The sequence below is a fragment of the Bubalus bubalis genome, chromosome 11 (genome assembly GCF_019923935.1).
Source record: "Bubalus bubalis isolate 160015118507 breed Murrah chromosome 11, NDDB_SH_1, whole genome shotgun sequence".
Taxonomy (NCBI): domain Eukaryota; kingdom Metazoa; phylum Chordata; class Mammalia; order Artiodactyla; family Bovidae; genus Bubalus; species Bubalus bubalis.
This window is the reverse complement of record NC_059167.1, coordinates 25,874,436-25,895,798: the sequence shown is the minus strand read 5'-3', so window position 1 is coordinate 25,895,798 and position 21,363 is coordinate 25,874,436. Positions and strand designations below refer to the sequence as shown.

The 21,363-nt window shown below is 42.1% G+C and overlaps 1 long non-coding RNA gene across 2 annotated transcripts in view; it reads left to right on the top strand.

Moving 5' to 3' along the window:
- Nucleotides 1-5,642, top strand: part of LOC112587805 — a 52,811-nt gene extending 47,169 nt beyond the window's left edge. For both annotated transcript variants that reach the window (XR_006542676.2, XR_006542675.2), the window contains exon 3: nt 5,263-5,642. This is a non-coding gene — a long non-coding RNA (uncharacterized LOC112587805). The remainder of the gene's footprint in view (nt 1-5,262) is intronic.
- The last annotated feature ends 15,721 nt before the right edge of the window (nt 5,643-21,363 follow it).

Sequence of the window (21,363 nt, the reverse complement as noted above, 5' to 3'; positions counted from 1 at the left end):
ACCTTTGAATTGTAGAGAAGCCAACTGCTGTTATCCTCTCAAGACAAAACAGGGGCTGAGACCACTGAACACAAAACCTTGGCTGATTTGTAGAGCCAATGAAGAGGAACAAAAATTGTTTTATTTGTTTTTCTCTTTGTCCACTATAGAAGGAAGGAAGGAAAATAAGTTTCATTCAATTATTATGCCTGAAATTCTGTCACCAGAGAGTTAGTCCTTCATGTAGGATACTGCTGTCTCCAAGGGATCCTAAGATGTTCTCCTGGGAAAGTTGACAAAGTAAGGCAAGCACCTTACTATTAGGTGTATTTGACACCTTAAATGCCAGCCAGGGGCAGGTGGTAGAAAATGGGTGGGGAATGTGTGTCATGTGGAGGCCTAGCTCTGCTTCACCTGATAGTCGGGTCCAGGGGCTGGCTTTGTGGTTGGCTGTATCAGATGATGCTGACCAGGAAAGCCTCTCCTCTTTCTGTTGAAGATAAGCTTGCACATTTCCTGTGGTTTATTTGGGCTGGGTCATTACCTCCTGGAGAGGTATCAAGGTGGGGCGATTAGTTTGGATATCAGATCATCTGGGAGTTATTGCTGTTTTATATGAAATGAGGAGCAACAAGGCCAAGTTCAGAATGAGGAGGAAATCAGAACATAGGTTCACGTAGTGTCTGGCAAGAGACTGAGGGCAGCGGCCTCCTTTAGGGCCACTCCCGTGAGAGCTGGCAGTGACTTCATTAAACTCACAGGGTCAGGGGCAAGCTCTGACACAGTCCTCCCCAGGACTGCCAAGAACTCCTAGGCAGCTTTTGGGTCCCATCTGGATTAACAGAAGCTACAAGCAGACTCTTGTTGGAATCAGTGCAACCTTGGCTCTTACATTCTGTGCTTCAGTTTTCCCCTCCTTAAAATGGGCATAATAACATACCTACTCCATGGGGGTGTTGTGGGGATTTGTTAGTGTATTTAAGGCACTTAGACGAGTGCCTAGCACATTGCAAGTGTTACAGAGATGTTAACTGTTGTAGTTACTGTTGTTGCTGTTTAAAGCCAGGTGGCTCACGGAGTCAGCAGCCTCAGGTAAGCCTGTGGAGCTGCCGCTAGAAATAATTATTTACACTTGATCCCAGCCTTCCTAGGGCTACAGATGAAATAATATTTGTTACACCCTCTTGGAGTTTCCTTGGGAAGGGCAAAATACCTGGATTTACCACTGGAATGCAGGTAACAGAGGCCTTTACTTTGGGTCTCTGCAATTTAAATAGACCTTACTCTTAGGTGGTAAAATACCTCCTTAATAGCCACGGTTTGAGGGTCTTTGCACAGAGAAGGCAATGGCACCCCACTCCAGTACTCTTGCCTGGAAAATCCCATGGACGGAGGAACCTGGCAGGCTGCAGTCCATGGGGTCGCTAAGAGTCGGACACGACTGAGCGACTTCACTTTCCCTTTTCACTTTCATGCATTGGAGGAGGAAATGGCAACCCACTCCAGTGCTCTTGCCTGGAGAATCCCAGGGACGGGGGAGCCTGGTGGGCTGCTGTCTATGGGGTCGCACAGAGTGGGACACGACTGAAGTGACAGCAGCAGCAGCAGCAGCAGAGGGTCTTTGCAAGGCTTTCCAGTACCAAGACATCTCTGCCACGGGCTTCCTCCAAAGCCTGACGTTGTCTTTAGTGCTTCCAGGAGTTCTGAAGAGGTGACCTGGTCCGCAGCCAACTGTGTGGATCTGGACTCTGTACTCACTAGCTGAGAATCCTGCAGAAGTTACTTAATTTCTGCATCTCAGTTTGCTCATCTGTAAAAGTAAGACTAATGAAACTCCCCTCTTTATAGAGTATTTGGGAATTAATGAAATAGTATGAGTAAAAGTTTAGCAAAGTGCCTGGTAAAACAGTGACTGGTGGTGATGGTGGTTTTATCTAGAGAAAGCATCAGTTACTGATTTAATAATTATTAATCCACAAATACTCAGTTTTAAAGACTTCATTAGTAAGTATGCAAAAATGTTGAAAAAATAATACAATGAACATCTTTGTACATGCCATTTAGGTTCAATGATTTCTTCACCTATGATGTTGCCATTTTTGCTGTTATTCATGATTTTTCTGCAGTTGTTTTGCTGTCGTGTGCATATGGTTTTTTTTTAACATTTTATTTTATTGTTTGGCTGTGGTGGGTCTTCATTACTGCATGAGGGCTTTCTCTAGTTGTGGCTAGTGGGGGCTACTCTCTAGTTGCTGTGCGTAGGCTTTTCATCGTGGTGGCTTCCCTTGTTGCAAAGCACAGGCTCCAGGGCATGTGGGCTGTAGTTTTTGCTTAGTTGTAGGCTTAGTTGCTCCATGGAATGTGGGATCTTTCCAGACCAAGGATTGAACCCACTGAAGGGATGCCCCTTCAATGGCAGGTGGATTCCTAACTACTGACCAGGGAAGTCCCCTTAGTCATTTGTAAGCTGCAAGCATCATGACACTTCACCCCTAAATACTTAAACATGTGGCTCCTCCAAGTAAGTAGGTTTTTCTACATAGCCACAGTACCATCACTACATCTAAAACAATTGACAAGGATTCTAAAATGTTTTCTCGAATTAAGCCAACAACTCGTACTTTTTCTGTTGTTCGCCCAATGTCTTTTAGAGTTGCTTTTTTCCAGCTAGGAACCAATAATACATGCATGAATTGTGTTTGGTTACATTTCTTTAAATCTAGAGTAATCTCCCCATGGGCTTCCCTTTTGGCTCAGTGGTAAAGAATCTGCCTGCAATGCAGCAGATGTGGGTTTGATCCCCAGGTCAGGAAGATCCCCTGGAAAAGGAAATGGCAACCCACTCCAGTATTCTTGCTTGGGAAATCCCATGGACAGAGGAGCCTGGGGGAGCTACAGTCCATGGGGTCGCAAAAGAGTTGGACACAACTTAGCAACTAAGCAACAACAAATCTTCCCATCTTTCTTTTTAGGTGCACTGAGTTTTGAAGAGGCCAGGCCATCTGTCTGATAAAATGTCCCATTCTTGATTTGTCTTATTGTTTCCTTGCAGTATGGCTTTTAGTGCAAAGAACGAAAAAATCTAAAGCTTGAACTAGGGTGCCTGGGCTGTCCCAAAGATGTAAAATTCTACTGCCCCTAGGGAACAAGGGAGGAAGTCAAAACACAAGGCACACTCATTTTTTGAAACTCTGAACCTATTAAACACGAACTTCTTTTTCTTTCTTTCCCCTAGCCCTTAGCAGCCACATTCTAATTTCTATGAATTTTACTGCTAAGAACCTCATTTAAGAGGAACCTTACAATGCTTGTCCTTTTGTGATTGCCTTATTTCACTTAGCATGATGGCTTCAAGGTTCACCATGTTGTAACATGTGTCAAAATTTCCTTTCTTTAAAAGACTGCATATCATTCCATTGTATGGATGTGCTGCATTTTGCTTGTCCATACCACATGGACACTTGGTTGCTTTCATCTTTTGGCTATTGTGAATAATGCTGCTATGAACATGGGTGAATAAATATCTGTTCACAACCCTGCAAGGTACACTCACTTTTACCTTTTGTCTTGGAGCTAGCCTTCATGCAGCCTATAACTACTGGTGATTTTAGAAAACGTGTTTTAAATCTAATTTTCTTTCCCATCATTTTCTCCCTTTTACTGAAGTCTAACATAAAGCTACTCCTTCAGGGTTGCCATTTTCTGGAGCTTACAGCCATGTGCAAGAAAAATCTGGACACTATTCAAAGCAAGTATTTCTACATTCCTTATTGTGGCAAGTATATTGATTATAATAATATCAAGGTGTGTAAGAAGCTGAAAGCTCCAAGCTTTTAAAGCCACTAAATGGGAAAGGTTTGAGATGCCCTTTTAAATCCATTTATGAATTTTTAATCTGTTAGGCTCCTATACTTCAGAAAGTGAAAGTGTTAGTCGCTTTCAGTCATGTCATGAAAGTGTCAGTCATGTTCGACTCTTTGCAATCCCTCGGACTGTAGCTCTCCAGGCTCCTCTGTCCATGGAATTCTCCAGGCAAGAATATTGAAGTGGGTTGCCATGCCCTCCCCCAGGTGATCTTCCCTGACCCAGGGATTGATCCCAGGTCTCCTGCATTGCAGGCAGATTCTTTACCATCTGAGTTGACAAGGAAGCCGCTCACACGCTTCTGATTAAAGATATTTATTCCAAGTTTCCAAATTAACATGTGTGACTTATATCTGCTGCTGCTGCTGCTAAGTCGCGTCAGTCGTGTCCAACTCTGTGCGACCCCATAGACGGCAGCCCACCAGGCTCCCCCGTCCCTGGGATTCTCCAGGCAAGAACACTGGAGTGGGTTGCCATTTCCTTCTCCAATGCATGAAAGTGAAAAGTGAAAGTGAAGTCACTCAGTCGTGCCTGACTCTTAGCAACCCCATGGACTGCAGCCCACCAGGCTCCTCCGTCCATGGGATTTTCCAGGCAAGAGTGCTGGAGTGGGTCGCCAGTGCCTTCTCCGCAGCTTACATCTAGCTACCAACAAACTATAAGAGGAAGCAAGACAAAGTAGAATCGACTCTGAACTGGATGATGGTGATGGGGATCCAGTATCTGAGCTCTGTTGACAACATGTGACCTGGGACCAAGTCTCAACTCTGAGTCTTGGTTTTCTCATTTGTCAAATGGAAGGTTGATTGATGGCCTTCAAATGTTATGATAGCCTGAGCTACATTATCTTTATTTGCAGAAATCTATAGTAAGGAGGCACTTTTGGAAATTTGAAAGCCCTGAAGTTGAGTTCCAGCTTTTCCCCATTCGTTGGGTGATCTTCAGCAGATCCCTTAATTATATGAGCCTAACTTTTCTAACTTGCAGAATGGATATGATGAACATGGTAGATCAGTGATAAAGATTATAAGTAATGAAGTCTGGTGAAAGGGCTTTGTAATTTTAAGGTACTATAGGATCCCATGAGAGTGATTGCATGGAGGATTTTAAGCCATAAGCTCTACAAATGTTAAGGAATTACTATAGAAGTAAGAACATTACTGTTAGTGATCCACTTATATAAACTTAACAACATTTTACAAAAAACAACATTTTACAAAAAAAAGTAGATTCTAAATCCTACTCCCTTCTTCCTAAGAATCCATTCTTTGTTGGTCCTGGGTATTTCCTAAATTGCTTTGGATTTTGTGGTAGATCTCTGCCCCTGCCTTAATCCTACTTTGTAAACTTTAACAGCTGTTAGAAAGTGCTTGCTTTATTTTGCTCCAGAACTTGCTGCAACATATCTTGTTTCAACAGCACTCCAGCCTGCCAGTGGAGCTATGGTTTTGCCAGTTATGATGACTCTAAAGCCCTTTGTCAATTCTTCTGAGTCCTGGAACACTTGATCAGCGAGTTGGGCTGCACGTTGCTTTAACCACTGAAGAGAAAGCAGCTTCCCAGGTTTTGCCATGTTTTATAACCTGCAATTTAATTATGATTGTTTAACAAGTGTTCAGGAGCTTCAAATAGTCCCTATCAACGTTTGTTCACTCTTTATAACCACAGCACCCTGTCTTCTAAGGAACTCTCTGTGTTTCCAATTCAAAGAGGGAGTATTTGAGAAAAAGAATATGGGAATAAGATGGGTTCAGAATTCAGCTAACAGCTCAAGGGATAATAAAATGTTTCAAATTTGAGTATGGTATGCCAGGCTTAATTGTTCATATGCAAAAGAATTACCTGGAATTCAAAATAAAAACAGATTTCTGGACTCTGGCCCCAGAGGTCCTCTGATTAAGAATATCTGAGTTGGGTCATGTAAAATACACTCCTCAGGTGGTTCTGATGTAGGTTCCAGGAGAAAGCATCATTTTAAGCAAGTTGATTCTAGACCAGCCACAAACATACTGTGCTCAGTCTCCGTGTTTATACATGGAGAGGAAAACAGCAACGACCCTCCCAACCTGATGCGTTTGAAATGGAAGCAAAACGAGACATTCAAAATGAGACACCATTTTGAAAAGTGACGACTTCCTACTAGTGCAAGGCATTCTCATCCTCCTTAGCATTCTCTTGCCTCAAGGGAGTGGACCCCAGCTGACAGCATCCTGCCCCCACCCCACTAAGCACTTGCAGGTATTCATTTGAAGGGAGAGAAGCTCCACTGACCTGCCTTTGTCCGCTTGGTCCAGACAGGCTCGCCTAGGTTTATGCCTTTCCCAGCAGAGTGTTACAGGAGCGCCCACATTTCAGTCTGTAATCTTGCCCAAAAGGCATCTGGAGTGACCCTCCTAATAGGTCCAAGTCCGTCTTGAAATCTAGGTGCATCTGTATCATTAATGACCCCATTGATTTCATTTTCTTCAATGTCACATCCTTCCTGGGCCACACATGCCTTCTCTTTGATCCCAGGCTTGCACCTGAGGGTTGCCGTCCACACCTATCCCTCGTGCTTTGGCTGTGTTCCCAGGTACAGTGTGTACCTTTTGAGGTTCAGAGTGCTCAATTTCATGTTAATCTTTTCTCCCTCACTCTATTCTAATCTCTTTGGAAAGAATTTTTCCAGGGTATTCTATCCTTTGAGGCCATGGTCATCTTGGAGGGTATCATTTCCAGTTAAAGCACACTGGCTTTATCTTTCAGATGATTGGACAGTCTACCAGCAAGGTCCTTGACTGTTTGTCGTTGTTGTTCAGTTGCTAAGTTGTGCTAAGTCTTTGTGACCCCATGGACTGCAGCATGGACTCCAGGCTTCCCTGTCCTTCACTATCTCCCAGAGTTTGCCCAAACTCATGTCCATTGAGTCGGCGGTGTTATCTAAATATCTCATCCTCGTCCCCTTCTCCTGCCTTCAATCTTTCCCAGCATCAGGGTCTTTTCCAATGAGTCAGTTCTTTGCATCAGGTGGTCAAAATATTGAAGTTTCAGCTTCAGCATCAGTCCATCCAATGAACACCCAGGGCTGATCTCCTTCAGGATGGACTGGTTGGACCTCCTTGCAGTCCAAGGGACTCTCAAGAGTCTCCTCCAATACCACAGTTCAAAAGCATCAATTCTTCAGTGCTCAGCCTTCTTCACAGTCCAACTCTCACATCCATACATGACCACAGGAAAAACCATAGCCTTGACTAGACGAACCTTTGTTGGCAAAGTAATGTCTCTGCTTTTGAATATGCTATCTGGGTTGGTCATAACTTTCCTTCCAAGGAGTAAGTGTCTTTTAATTTCATGGCTGCAGTCACCATCTGCAGTGATTTTGGAGCCCAGAAAAATAAAGTCTGACACTGTTTCCCCATCTATTTTCCAAGAAGTGATGGGACCAGATGCCATGATCTTCGTTTTCTGAATGTTGAGCTTGAAGCCAACTTTTTCACACTCCACTTTCACTTTCATCAAGAGGCTCTTTAGTTCCTCTTCACTTTCTGCCATAAGGGTGGTGTCATCTGCATATCTGAGGTGATTGATATTTCTCCTGGCAATCTTGATTCCAGCTTGTGTTTCTTCCAGTCCAGCATTTCTCATGATGTGCTCTGCATATAAGTTAAATAAACAGGGTGACGATATACAGCCTTGACGTACTCCTTTTCCTATTTGGAACCAGTCTGTTGTTCCATGTCCAGTTCTAACTGTTGCTTCCTGACCTGCATACAAATTTCTCAAGAGGCAGATCAGGTGGTCTGGTATTCCCATCTCTTTCAGAATTTTCTGCAGTTTATTGTGATCCACACAGTCAAAGGCTTTGGCATAGTCAATAAAGCAGAAATAGATGTTTTTCTGGAACTCTCTTGCTTTTTCCACGATCCAGCGGATGTTGGTAATTTGATCTCTGGTTCCTCTGCCTTTTCTAAAACCAGCTTGAACATCAGGAAGTTCACGATTCGCATATTGCTGAAGCCTGGCTTGGAGAATTTTCAGCATTATTTTACTAGTGTGTGAGATGAGTGCAATTGTGTGGTAGTTTGAGCATTCTTTGGCATTGCCTTTCTTTGGGATTGGAATGAAAACTGACCTTTTCCAGTCCTGTGGCCACTGCTGAGTTTTCCAAATTTGCTGGCATATAGCACATTTAAAAATGGATTACATACCTATGGCTGATTAATGTTGATGTTGACTGGAAACAACAAAATTCTGTAAAGCAATTACCCTTCAATTAAAAAATAAATTAAAAAAATTTAAAAATCAAATGGATTAACCACATTCCAAGTGCTTAATAGCCGTACGTGGCTAGTGACCTTATGGAACAGTGCAGCCTTACAGGGTAGGTGAATGGGCAGAGAGAAGGGAAAAACTGGGTTTCAGATCTCGCCACATGGCCTAGTTCATGAAGATGTTTTCAACGTTGGTGCAACAGCAAAATTACAAGAATAAGGACAATGTGCTGAGTTTTACTTCAGTTCAGTTCAGTTCAGTTGCTCAGTCATGTCTGACTCTTTGCAACCCCATGAACCACAGCACACCAGGCCTCCCTGTCCATCACCAACTTCTGGAGTCCACCCAAACCCATGTCCATTGAGTCGGTGATGCCATCCAACCATCTCATCCTCTGTCATCCCCTTCTCCTCCTGCCGTCAATCTTTCCCATCATCAGGGTCTTTTCCAGTGAGTCAGCTCTTCACATCAGGTGGCCACAGTATTGGAGTTTCAGCTTGAACATCAGTCCTTCCAATGAACACCCAGGACTGATCTCCTTTAGGATGGACTAGTTGGATCTCCTTGCAGTCCAAGGGACTCTTAAGAGTCTTCTCCAACACCACAGTTCAAAAGCATCAATTCTTTGGCGCTCAGCTTTCTTTATAGTCCAACTCTCACATCCTTACATGACTACTGGAAAAACCATAGCCTTGACTAGATGGACCTTTGTTGACAAAGTAATGTCTCTGCTTTTTTTGGGGTCTTAGTTCCCTGACCCTGGTGGCTTAGATGGTAAAGCGTCTGTCTACAATACGGGAGACCTGGGCTCAATCCCTGGGTTGGGAAGATCCCCTGGAGAAGGAAAGGCAATCCACTCCAGTACTATTGCCTGGAAAATCCCATGGACAAAGGAGCCTGGTAGGCTACCATCCATGGGATCGCAAAGAGTCGGACACGACTGAGCGACTTCAGTTTCACTTTCCTAGTTCCCTGACCAGGGACTGAACCTGGGCCCTCAGCTGTGAAAGCTGGACCACCAGGGAATTCCTCACATAGTCTTTTTATACATTAGCCTATTCAATCATCCTGACCACTGCATGTTTTGAAACAATTACTTTCAGAAAAGATGCAAGTACAGTGCACAAAACTTTTTTACTTGAACCATTGCAAAGAAAAAAAGTGAAGTTGTTCTTTGCGGAAGTGTCTGACTCTTTGTGACCCCATGGACTGTAGCCTGCCAGGCTCCTCTGTCCGTGGGGATTCTTCAGGCAAGAATACTAGAGTGCGTTGCCATGTCCTCCTCCAGGGGATCTTCCCAATTCAGGGATTGAACCTGGGTCTCCTGCACTGCAGGCAGATTCTTTACTGTCTGAGCCATCAGGGAAACATTGAAAGGAACTTGTTGATTTGATGCCCTATCAACCCCCAATTTTAATGCATATTTCCCACAAAATAACCTACAAAACCACATACGGTTATGGAAATTAACTTACATCAGTGTATTACTATGCAATAACTTAGGTACTATTCAAGTTGTCTCAATTAGATACCATAATAGTTGTCTCAGTTATGTCTTCAGTCTCCTTCAGTCTAGATTCCTTAGTCTCTTTGACATACATGATTGTGATGCTTTTGAAAATTATAGACTAGTCATTTCATAATTAAGAAGTATTTATGGGGAGTTAATTTAAAACTATACAAATATGGGCATTCCCTGGGTGTCCAATGGTTAAGACTCTGCACTTGCACAGCTGTGGGCCCAGGGCAATGATGCCTGGACCCTGATCAGGGAACTAAGATTCCCCAAGCCACATGGCACAGCCAAAAAAGCAAATAAAACAAAATGGAAAAATGTTAAATTGCTATTAATTACAGTAAGCCCCCTACACAGGAACCTTCAACTTGTGAACTTTTGCAAACACGTGTTTGCTAAAGAGGCAAACACGTGTGTTCACATGTTCAATCACATAAGTTAGTTCACATATCTGGTGTCATTGTCAGGTGGGTGCATCCTCTACAAGGGGAACAGGAAATGGCAAGGGGATTTTCTTTGAGGAGGACTGTTAGTTTTTGAGGCATAGGACCCGAACGTGGAATGGTACACCAAGGTTGCAGCAGCTGTTCAGAAGGCAACCCCGTTCTACTGTGTCATCTATGATGAGAACCAAAGAACTACTACCCAGACATCACTGGACATTTTTTCAAACGGGTAGATAGAACTGAATCCAGCAGGGAACCAGAACCCATGCCATCAATGTCAGGTGTGAAACTGCAGCTTGCCTTCCATCTCCTATTGCTAAGGATTCTTCGGCTCTACCATCTTCCACTTCCTCTCCCTGTTCAGTCAGTGACCCTTCTTGCCTGTTCACTCCATGCCAGCCCCTGTATGTCAGCTGTTGTAGTGTACTACCGTACTTGTCAAGGTTATTTACCGTAAGATTTAAAATGTTTTCATTTTTTGTGTTTGTTTTTATGTGTTATTTGCGTGAAAAGTATTATAAGCCTATTACAGTGCAGACAATATTAGCCAGCTGTGTTATTAATAGTTAGGTACCTAGGCTAACTTTGTTGGGCTTATGAACACATTGGACTCCATGAGGAGTGGGGAGAGGCAGCTTCCTGGAAGGGAGGGTTCAGGGAAGGGAATTAGCAGTGATGTGAATGTAGGCTGCAGTCCATGGGGTCGCTAAGAGTCAGGCATGACTGAACGACTTCACTTTCACTTTTCACTTTCATGCATTGGAGAAGGAAATGGCAGCCCACTCCAGTGTTCTTGCCTGGAGAATCCCAGGGACAGAGGAGCCTAGTGGGTTGCCGTCTATGGGGTCGCACAGAGTCGGACACGACTGAGGTGACTTAGCAGCAGCAGCAGCAGCAGAATGGGTTTTATACTAACTTTCAGCCAGTCCTCCTGGTTTTAGGCCTGTCCAGCCTCTGACCTTGGGAGGTGCCTGTTGTCCCCAGTGTCTGGGTCTTTCTGGGATTCTGAGACTGTTTCTCCTCTTAAGTTTAGGTTTCTGCTTTCTCTGAATATTGTTTCTCTCATTTGCTGTGTCTTTATCTAGTATTCTTTAGTCTTTGTGGGCTAATGTCATTTAAAAATTTCTTGGCTGAATTTGTTTTGTGAGGATAGAGATAAATGTGAGTGTTTAATCTGCCATGTTTAACCAGGCAACAATGATTTTTCTATTTATTTTGTTTGTGTATACCTCTAATGTGTTACATACTCACATGTCCTGGGGAAAAGGTGTTTGAATAAACCCAGGATTTTTTCTTCTTCTCCATTTTCTCCCCTGCCCCCAGTGAAGTACCAAAGGTGGCGCTGACAGAGTTTATTTGGACTTCTAGACTTGGGACTGACCCTGTGGCACTGTTGGCCCCCAAGGAGAGCTGGACTAGCCTATAAGTCTTCAGCCTCAAGCCACTGTGAGCTTTAAACCTAGCCATTCCCTACAGATCTGTAGCTTAGAGCAATGAATTTAGGTAAGGACAGGCTTTACTGTTGTTTATTGCTTCACAATAAATGCTGTTTGCTCATGGTAATTGGTTTACAAAAGCTCTTCAGTCTCTAATAAATAAACACGCAGGGTCGTTTGTTAAGTTGGAAGGTGAGGGGTCCCAAGGCTCCATGAGGACCGAGAATCTTGATCTTTGTCTAGTTCCTAGGACCACTCTCTGAAATGAGGCCAGGGAATTTCAAAATTAGTCTGATCACTTAAAAAAAAATTTTTTTTTTTTACCAACTCATATCATCATCATTTAATTCATTGCTACATGTTTCAGATATAGTAGGCAGTAAAATTCAGGCTGACAATCAGCATAGTCAAGGGATGGAAGTGAAAAGCAAAAATGGGGCAAGAGTACCACCAACTCTCACTAGACTTGGCCTTATTTTACAGATGATGAAATAGGTTCAGAGAGGCTTATAACAAGTAAGTGGCTCCACTGGTATATAAATTCAAGTCTGTCTAACACTGATTCTTAGAGAGGAATTTAGACCCCGTGAATTTTAGACTCTAAAAGGCCTGTGCTCATTCTGGGAAAGCAAAGGGTAAAGCCAAGGAACTTTCTGCAGAGGGAAGTTTTCTCTTCTACTTGGCAAACACAGTTTTCTAGAATGGATTATTTTTCTAGCAGAAATTGCAGTGGGATTTGGAGGGAAGTCTTCTGTTTTGGTGGTAATATCAGCCAAACAGAATCAGGAAGGATATATGGTGGCAAGGGACAAGAACTGGGAATCTCTATAGTTGTTAAAAAGCACTGATTTGATTTGATTTGATATCGGATAAGCTTATCTTCAGGAAAGCCAAGAGACATCTTGCCCTGACACAGAAAGAACTCCAAGCTTGAGGGGACCCAGACCTGAGCCCACCTGTCACCTCTAGGTAGGGAAAGGTTAGAGAGGTGAGTTCCTATGAAATTTCACATAAGAAGGAGAAAGATGGCTATGTCAGTGACTCTCAGGTCGTCCAGAAGAGTTTGGCAATGTTAGATTTTTATGTCATTTTAATTGTTTTGATGTATTAACCTGGTAACAAATTGTCAGTTAGTCATTTTTATGTAATAATAAAATATACATAAAATGTTAGTGATGCTTCCTGCTCAGGGCCCCCTCCGCAGCATGGAGTGTGATTGAGATACATTTCATTTCAATAAGCTGGCAATTTTACCAGAGTTAGAGGACACTGACAATTATCCCTCATGTTGCAGCAGACAATGTAGAAAGCCTCCAAGTTCTAATTCCTTTTGGCCCCAAGAACATACCTTACACAAGGAGCAACTTTGGTGGCCCTGGAGAGTTTAGTCACCAGGTGACATTATTTTACTGAAGGAAAAGCCCACAGTCCCGTTTCAGTAGATAGGGAGATAAGTGACTAATAAATGTGATAAAACGGGCTTTCTGTGTTAAATACAAGCTGCATGGGTTTTTAGATCAGGTTTATATAAGAACACTCTGGAATTCTTTCCAACGACCAGTGAGATCAGAGTGTCCATGGAAAGCTACCGAGCACAGACACTGGAAAAGCAGAATCATCCCCAATTTCTGCCATGTGACCCCAGTATGACCTTGCTGATGTGTTTGGTTGTAGTCTGTTGGTTTAAGTTAAACCTCTTTACAAGGTTACCACATAGAACAGTACTTGTCAGCCTTGATTTAGCAAAAAGCAAGAGCCTTTCTGAGGGTGTCACAAATTCTCGAGAGAGTTCAGTCTTTCTTAGAGCCCCTCCCACTGAGTGCAAGACATCAGGAAAAGCAGTTATGAGATTAAACAATGATGGGGTGATGCAACTCCAAAAAGGTTGGGAATCCTTAATAGAATTAAGTCATAAAGCTACAGAGTAAAGGAAGGAGTGATTTGACTTTTATGATGACTAATATGACAATCTCAGCACTTCATTTGGTTGCTGCTGCTGAAGGAGGAGGGAGGAGGAAGGAAAAAACAGATGGGGGTGGAAGGAAGGCTGCCTCAGTGGTGACAGTTCTACTGGGCCATGAATTAAGCTAATTATTAGTATTAGCTGTTACTTACTGTTTAATTCAGTAGTGTTGCTCTGTGATTCTATAACTCGTAAGTTGGCAAACCATTATGTAATGGAGCTGTCCAAAAGATCCTATATAAAATTAAGTTTACTATTCTGGTTATTATAGTTCAGGAGTCACTTAACCAAGCTGGTGTGGTCATGAGTTAAGAAGATGAGCTGCTAAGGAAGAGATTGAGAGAAAGTTAATGTTTGTTTTTTTTTCAAGCTAGTTTGTCTATAACCCCAGTCACCAGGAATCACAGGCCAGTGGATAAATGTTAAATAGGATGAAATCTCTAATAAAACCAAAGGTGGGGGTTATAGTTCTGATTTTGTCATTCTTTTGACCTTTTTGAATGGAGATGAAATGAAAATGTTTGTCTTGTTTCTACCTTGTCCAGGATTTAATAGATCAAGCCTCTAGGAGAGAAGTAATGCGTTCTCTTAAGAAACACATTAACTAAATGTCAGGTGATATAACCCTTGAAGGTCTTCTAGACACAACAGTTTCACTTGAAAGCTATTAATTTCAGAAACAGAGGACAGAATACCCTGGAGTTTCAGATTAATACTCCCTAAGTACACCTAGGTTAGGAAACTTTCAGGACTATAGACAAAATAAGTCCACAGGAGGATTAGGAAAGCATCTACCATGTCTATGCAGTGACTATTTCTTATAGCATCAATTTTTTTTTGCTATGTCATGTAAACAATTATGAAAAAATATAGTGATACTTAAAACTTTACAAGAAAAATTTTAAGCAGACAAAAATAATATGCAAGAACACAAGAAAGCAGAGTTATGAGCAAAGTTCAAACATTCAGTAACTATCCAGTGAGCACCAACCACATTATGTGCCAGGCCCTATGGCAAGGGTGTGGATCCAAGGATGGCTTTAGAAATAATTTGTAGTGGTTCAGTATTTAAGCTGTGGAGAGGCAGATAGGGGTGGTACCCTGAATTCATCCCAGACTTTCCCAGCCTTTGGTAACTTCATCCCTACCTCCACTCTCACTGAATTTCTGGCAGTTGAAACATCATCCCTCTGGGGGTTCCCCAGGGCTCATCCCAATAGTTGATCAAGTGTTCTGCCTTTCCTTGTAGCTGTATGCGTGTGCATGCTAAGTTGCTTCAGTTGTGTCTGACTCTTTGCGACCCTATGGACTGTAGCCCCCTAGGCTCCTCTGTCCATGGGGTTCTCCAGGCAAGAATATTGGAGTGGGTTACCATGCCCTTCTCCGGGGGATCTTCCTGACCCAGGGATCAAACCTGTGTCTCTTATGTGTCCTGCACTGGCAGGTGAGTTCTTTACCACTAACGCCACCCGGGAAGCCCCCTTGTAGCTATGACCATGCCCCAGTTTGGTTCACTGGATGTCAATGAAGGAAACACTGGGCAGCTACTTCTGAGCGTGCTGATCCCAACTTTGGAAAGTGTTTCTAAGAGAAAAGGACAGCCAGTGTCACAAGTTCCCCATGTAGCGGCCTCATTTGCATCTGGAAAATTGAAAGTTGTCTAGCTTGTGGCCTCAATCCTCAGTTGTAATCCACTGAGTCCACACAATTGCTCAGGCATTGTAGAAAGAGGTGGCGCATTCCTAGTCCTTGATGGATGTGTAAACTCAAGTTACATTTTTACATTTAAAAGAGGAACTTAAAAATATTCAGGTTAATTCTGCTTCCTAAGTATTTATTGCCATTAACGTGGACCATTAAACACTATCTTTTTGAAACTCCTTTTCTCTCTGCACTCACTAGTGAAACATTCCCAATAATAGGCCTCTTCTCTTTCTTAAATGTTCTTTCCTGACTTTTCCCTTTAAACTGAGGAAATATTATCATAAGTGAAATCTTTCCCTATTCAGCTAGAAATGAGCACTTAACTTAAAACTAATTGCAGGCCAGCTAAAGGGTCATTAATTAGTAATGGTACCAGAGGAGCAAAGTGACTAGATGGCTGAAATTGAGCAGAACAGGCCCAATGTTTTTTTGCTTCTTCTTCCATCTGACAAAAGCTGTCCTTCAAAAGCACATTTAATTACTGAGTGAAGAGACTTGGTAGAATTTCAGCATAGTCCCTGGCATGTGGGAAGCTCTCAATAACACTTCTCTACCTTTTTGCCCTCTCCTTTCTATCTTCCTTGCTCTCTGCAGTCACTCACACCTTCCAACTCATTATGAAAATAATGGCTTGAACTTCTTCAACTTTTCTCAAATGAAGCCCTGTCTCTTTGGTGCCACCCACTCAATGGACATGAATGTGCCCAAACTCCAGGAGATGGTGAAGGACAGAGAGAGTCGGACACAACTGAGCAAATGAATAATAACAGCTCTTTGGTATTCCTTTCCTGGTCTGATTCCCCTGATAATCTTGATGCTCCAGGCTCCTCTGTGGCCCCATTCTTCCAGTAATCCCTTCTCTACAGTGTATCTTCATTACCTTTGTCAACTAGCACATTCCACCTTGAAATCCAACAAAACTTTCTCTAAACCCGTTTGCTTCTTAAATTACTGATTGTTTTCTCCTCCATTAAGCCAACCTTGAAAGAGTAGTCTACACTCCCTTCAATTCCTCATCTAAATATCTGTCCCTTGCCAATTGCAACCTGGCTTCTGTGGCTACTAAAATTGCTTTCCTGGAGATCAGTGATGACCTCTTCTCATTCCTCTTTCATCTGTTCATGGCATGATGTGCTCAGCTACTATCTTGATTGACTTTTTGTGACTGTCTTTATTTTTATCTGCCTCTCTTTAGGGCTTCCCAGGTGGCACGAGTGGTAAAGAACATGCCTGTCAATGCAGGAGACATAAGAGCCATAGATTCATTCTCCAGGTCAGGAAAATCCCCTGGAGGAGGGCATGGCAACCCACTCCTTGTCCTCTTGCCTGAGAATCCCATGGACTGAGGAGCCTGGTGGGCTACCAGTCCATAGAGTTGCAAAGAGTTGGACACAACTAATATTAACTTAGCATGCCTCTCTTTATCATCTCCCATGTCAGTACCTTAAATGCTTCTGTCCTCAAGTGCTCATTCTTAGCTGCTTCTCTTATGCTCTGGATCAGGGTTTCTCAATCCGGATGCATATAGGAATTACCTGGAGCTCTTTTAAAATGCAAGCCCAGATTAAATCCAGTTGTTGTCATACAGTCACCCAGTCGTGTCCGACTCTTGGTGACCCCATGGACTGCAGCATGCCAGGCCTCTGTCCCTCACCATCTCCCGAAGTTTCCATATCAATTAAATCTAATTTCTGATACCACCAAGAAATTGGATTTGATTGATCTGGGGTTGGACCCTGGCACCTATTTTTTGTTTTTACTTTAAAAAAAATTATTTATTTTTTTATTGAAGGATAATTGTTCTACAGAATTGTGTTGTTTTCTGTCAAACCTCAGCATGAATCAGCCATAGGTATACATATATCCCCCCGCCTTTTGAACCTTCCTCCCTTCTCCCTCCCCATCCCACCCCTCTAGGTTGATACAGAGCCCCTGTTTGAATTTCCTGAGCCATACAGCAAATTCCTGTTGGCTATCTATTTTACATATGGTAATGTAAGTTTCCATGTTACTCTCTCCATCCATCTCACCCTCTCTTCCTCTCTCCCCATGTCCATAAGTCTGTTCTCTATGTCTGTTTCTCCATTGCTGCCCTATAAATTCTTCAGTACCATTTTTCTCGATTCCGTATATATGTGTTAGAATACGATATATATCTTTCTCTTTCTGACTTACTTCACTCTGTATAATAGGTTCTAGGTTCATCCACCTCATTAGAACTGACTCAAATGTGTTCCTTTTTATGGCTGAGTAATATTCCATGGTGTATATTTACCACAACTTCTTTATCCATTCATCTGTTAATGGACATCTAGGTTGCTTCCATGTTCTAGCTATTGTATATAGTGCTTCAGTGAACAATGGGATACATGTGTCTTTTTCAACTTTGGTTTCCTCAGGGTATATGCCTAGGAGGGAATTGCTGGGTCATATGGTGGTTTTATTCCTAGTTTTTTAGGGAATTGCCATACCATCTTCCATAGTGTCTATATCAATTTACATTCCCACATTCCCACCAACAGTGCAAGAATGTTCCCTTTTCTCCACACCCTCTCCAGCATTTATTGTTTGTAGACTCTTTGATGATGGCCATTTTGGACCCTGGCATCTATTTTTTAAATTCTCCTTAAGTGATTATCAAGTACAGCTAGAACTGACACCCATAGCTCTAGAATATCTATTTTTATCCTTAATTCTTACATTCCACTGATATATAGACCCACGTTTCCAACTCTTTGCTAAGCATCTCAGCCTGAATGCTCCATAGCACTTCACTTTTTGGGTGAACTGAATCAAACTCATTTCCCCATTCAAAGAACCTCTTCCTCTATGTTATAGGGCCACCATTCTCACATTCTCCCAAGATGGAGACCTGGAAGTTACATGTAAAACTTTCTTTGGCTTTTCTGCTCAATTCACTTATTTGCCATGCCTTATAGATTTTTAATACTGACCAATTTCAAATCCATTTTCCCCTGCCACCATCCAGTGCCCCATTTTAGGACCTTGTTACAATAACTTCTTACTTGGCATTCTTGCCTTCAGTCTCTTACCTATTCATTCCATCCTCCACATTCTAGTAGAAAGGCCTTTCTGGAACACAGATCTGATTATATGCACTCAAAAACCATCATTGGGAGCCCCCCTGCCATACCACCATTGGATTATCCTTACCCGATAATAAAGCCCAAATTCTTTAGAGGGTCCCTCACAATCTGACCCCAGTTCTCCAAAACCATTCTCTTCTATATTAGATTCCCACCCCATGAGGTTCCCCATAATACAATCATGGTCCATGAATCATGATATATTCCTTCTTGCCTTTGCTATTCTCTCTGTCTAGGACTGAATTCAACTCAGATGGTTCAAAGAAAGATATGACCTACAGAGATACAGCCAAGGTAAAGGGAAACTACAAGAGTGGTTGAGACAGCCATAGTGAGCAGAATGGGATGCTTGTTCTTTCCCTAGTCTCAAAGGACTGGGGGTAAAATACTATTACCACTTCTCAGTGAGAGCTGGAGCCGTGGAAGGAGGGCCATCAGTAGAAGCAGGTAAGATTACAGCCACTGCCAAACCAGAGTGCAGAAGCAGAGAGGGGACAGCAAATAAACAGCTCAGACTCTCCTCCTTGCCTGCTGATCTCCTTCCTGAAGGTGTTTTTTATTGGCCAAAGTCAACTAGAAGCCAGCCAACCACCAAGAATGGTAAAATGATGCAATCTACTATTTACAAAACAGAGCAGAGAGAAGCAGAGAATAAATGGTGCTGTGTGTGTATGGTGGAGGTGGGGGAGAATTAAATGGAGAATAACCATGTAATCCCCATTTTTATGCAGTAAAATCCTTTGTAACTTTTGGTTCAAATGTCACCTATTATGTGAAGTCTTCCCTTGTTTTGCTACCCTAAGAACGAGTTATTTCATTCCTCTGGTCTCCTTTATTATATCGACATTATTGCAGCTCTCAGTCGGACTTATGACACTATTACTTATGTATCTGCATCCATCTCTTGCACCATACTTTGTGCTCGTGGAGGAAAGGGATCATATTTCATTTGGTATAGTGTCTTGCAGATAACAGGCTCTCCATAAGTGTTGGTTAAATTTGATTGCATTTCCGTGATATCTCTTTCTCGGCCTCTGTAAGGGAGATTCATATATACTTGTAGTCCTACATTTTTTCCCCACTTTCATAAGAGTTCCTTTTTTAGTCCCACTTCTGCTTCTTCCTTGAGTTTCTCCTTCTTACCCCTGTTTCTTAGGTTAGGTACTTTAGACTGCAGCTCATCAATAAATTGTTGGGAATGCTGACATCACTGATCCTGGCAGGGATCCAAAAATCTCTAGCTTTATTTCATGTTCTAAGTGGTACATATAAAACTTTTTTTCTTTAATTTACGCATGTACCAAGCTTAAAAATGAAGTCACAGAACCCAATTTTTTGTTCTACATTGGACTTTAAGCACTTCTGAATGGAAGTTATGCTTGGCTTCACAGGTTTTGCATACACAAAAAGCCATGCGCTGCTCCTATTATTTCTAAATACCAATAGTGAGTGCAGCTAACATATTTTTACTGTGTAAACACTACATAGATGGTTTTGATACACATTGAGATTTTTATATGAAAAGGAGTATTTTTAGACCCAATGAAAATATTATTTTCTATGATGTTGATAATGGTGGAAATAATGGCAAAATTATAATTCCCATAGTAGATCAGAGTTTTCATCTAAAATACTGAATTTTTCATCTTGAGAAGTTTGACTTTGGTCTTTTTAAAATATCTTTCTTTTCTCTCCTTAACATACTCATTTCTTCCTCTGCTTTCTTAAGCATATGGAGCACAGTTGCAAGAGCTGTTTATAATAGCTGTTATCATGTCTTTGCCTACTAATTTTATCACCTGTGCCATATCTGGGTTTGTTTCAGATTTATTTGTTTTGAAGGATTTATTCGTTTTCCTCATTCTGGGGTTTCCTGCTTCAATTTGTATGTCAGATTAAAAAAAAAAAAAACAAGTACCAATAAAAAATTTAATTACAAGTATCATGAATTTCATATTTTTTGATGCTGGACTTCTGCAGGGAGGGCACTGATTGCCTTAAATATTTTTGAGTTATGTTCTGGGACACAGTGAAGTTACTTGGAAACGTATGTGTTAGTTGCTCAGTCGTGTCTGACTCTTTGTGACCACATGGACAGTAGCCCGCCAGGCTCCTCTGTCCATGGAATTTTCCACAAGAATACCGGACTGGGTTGCCATTTCCTTCTACTTGGGAATAGTTGGATCCTTTTGAGGCTTGTATTTAAACTCTGATGGGCAGCAGCAAAGTTGCCTTTAGCCTATTAATGAGGCAGTACCTTTCTGAGTACTCAACCCGTTGCTCAATATACTAAAAAGTTTTTACACTCAGGTTGTTGAGAATGCAGGTTATTTCCAGCCCTGTGTGAATGCCAGTAATTGTTCCTGCCTGGTGTTTCTCTTCCTGTCCTCAAGTAGTTTCTTCATACACATGTGCTGATAAGTATTCAGCAGAAGATTTGTGGGGGAGCCCCTGCAGATCTCCAGAACTCTTTCTCTCTCTCTTTCCATGAAGCTTTCCTACCCTATGAATTCTAGCCACCCTAGCCAATCTCAATCCTTAACTTCAGGAAAACTGCCAGGCTTTATGGAGTTCCCTTGCCTGTACTTATATGCAGAGTATATCATGAGAAACGCTGGTCTGGAAGAAGCACGAGCTGGAATCAAGATTGCTGGGAGAAATATCAATAACCTCAGATATGCAGATGACACCACCCTTATGGCAGAAAATGAAGAAGAACTAAAGAGCCTCTTGATGAAAGTGAGAGAGAGTGAAAAAGTTGGCTTAAAGCTCAACATTCAGAAAACTAAGATCATGGCATCTGGTCCCATCACTTCATGGGAAATAGATGGGGAAACAGTGGAAACAGTGTCAGACTTTATTTTTTGGGGCTCCAAAATCACTGCAGATGGTGACTGCAGCCATGAAATTAAAAGACGCTTACTCCTTGGAAGGAAAGTTATGACCAACCTAGACAGCATATTAAAAATAAGAGACATTACTTTGCCAACAAAGGGTCCATCTACTCAAGGCTATGGTTTTTCCAGTAGTCATGTATGGATGTGAGAGTTGGATTATAAAGAAAGCTGAGCACAGAAGAATTGATGCTTTTGAACTG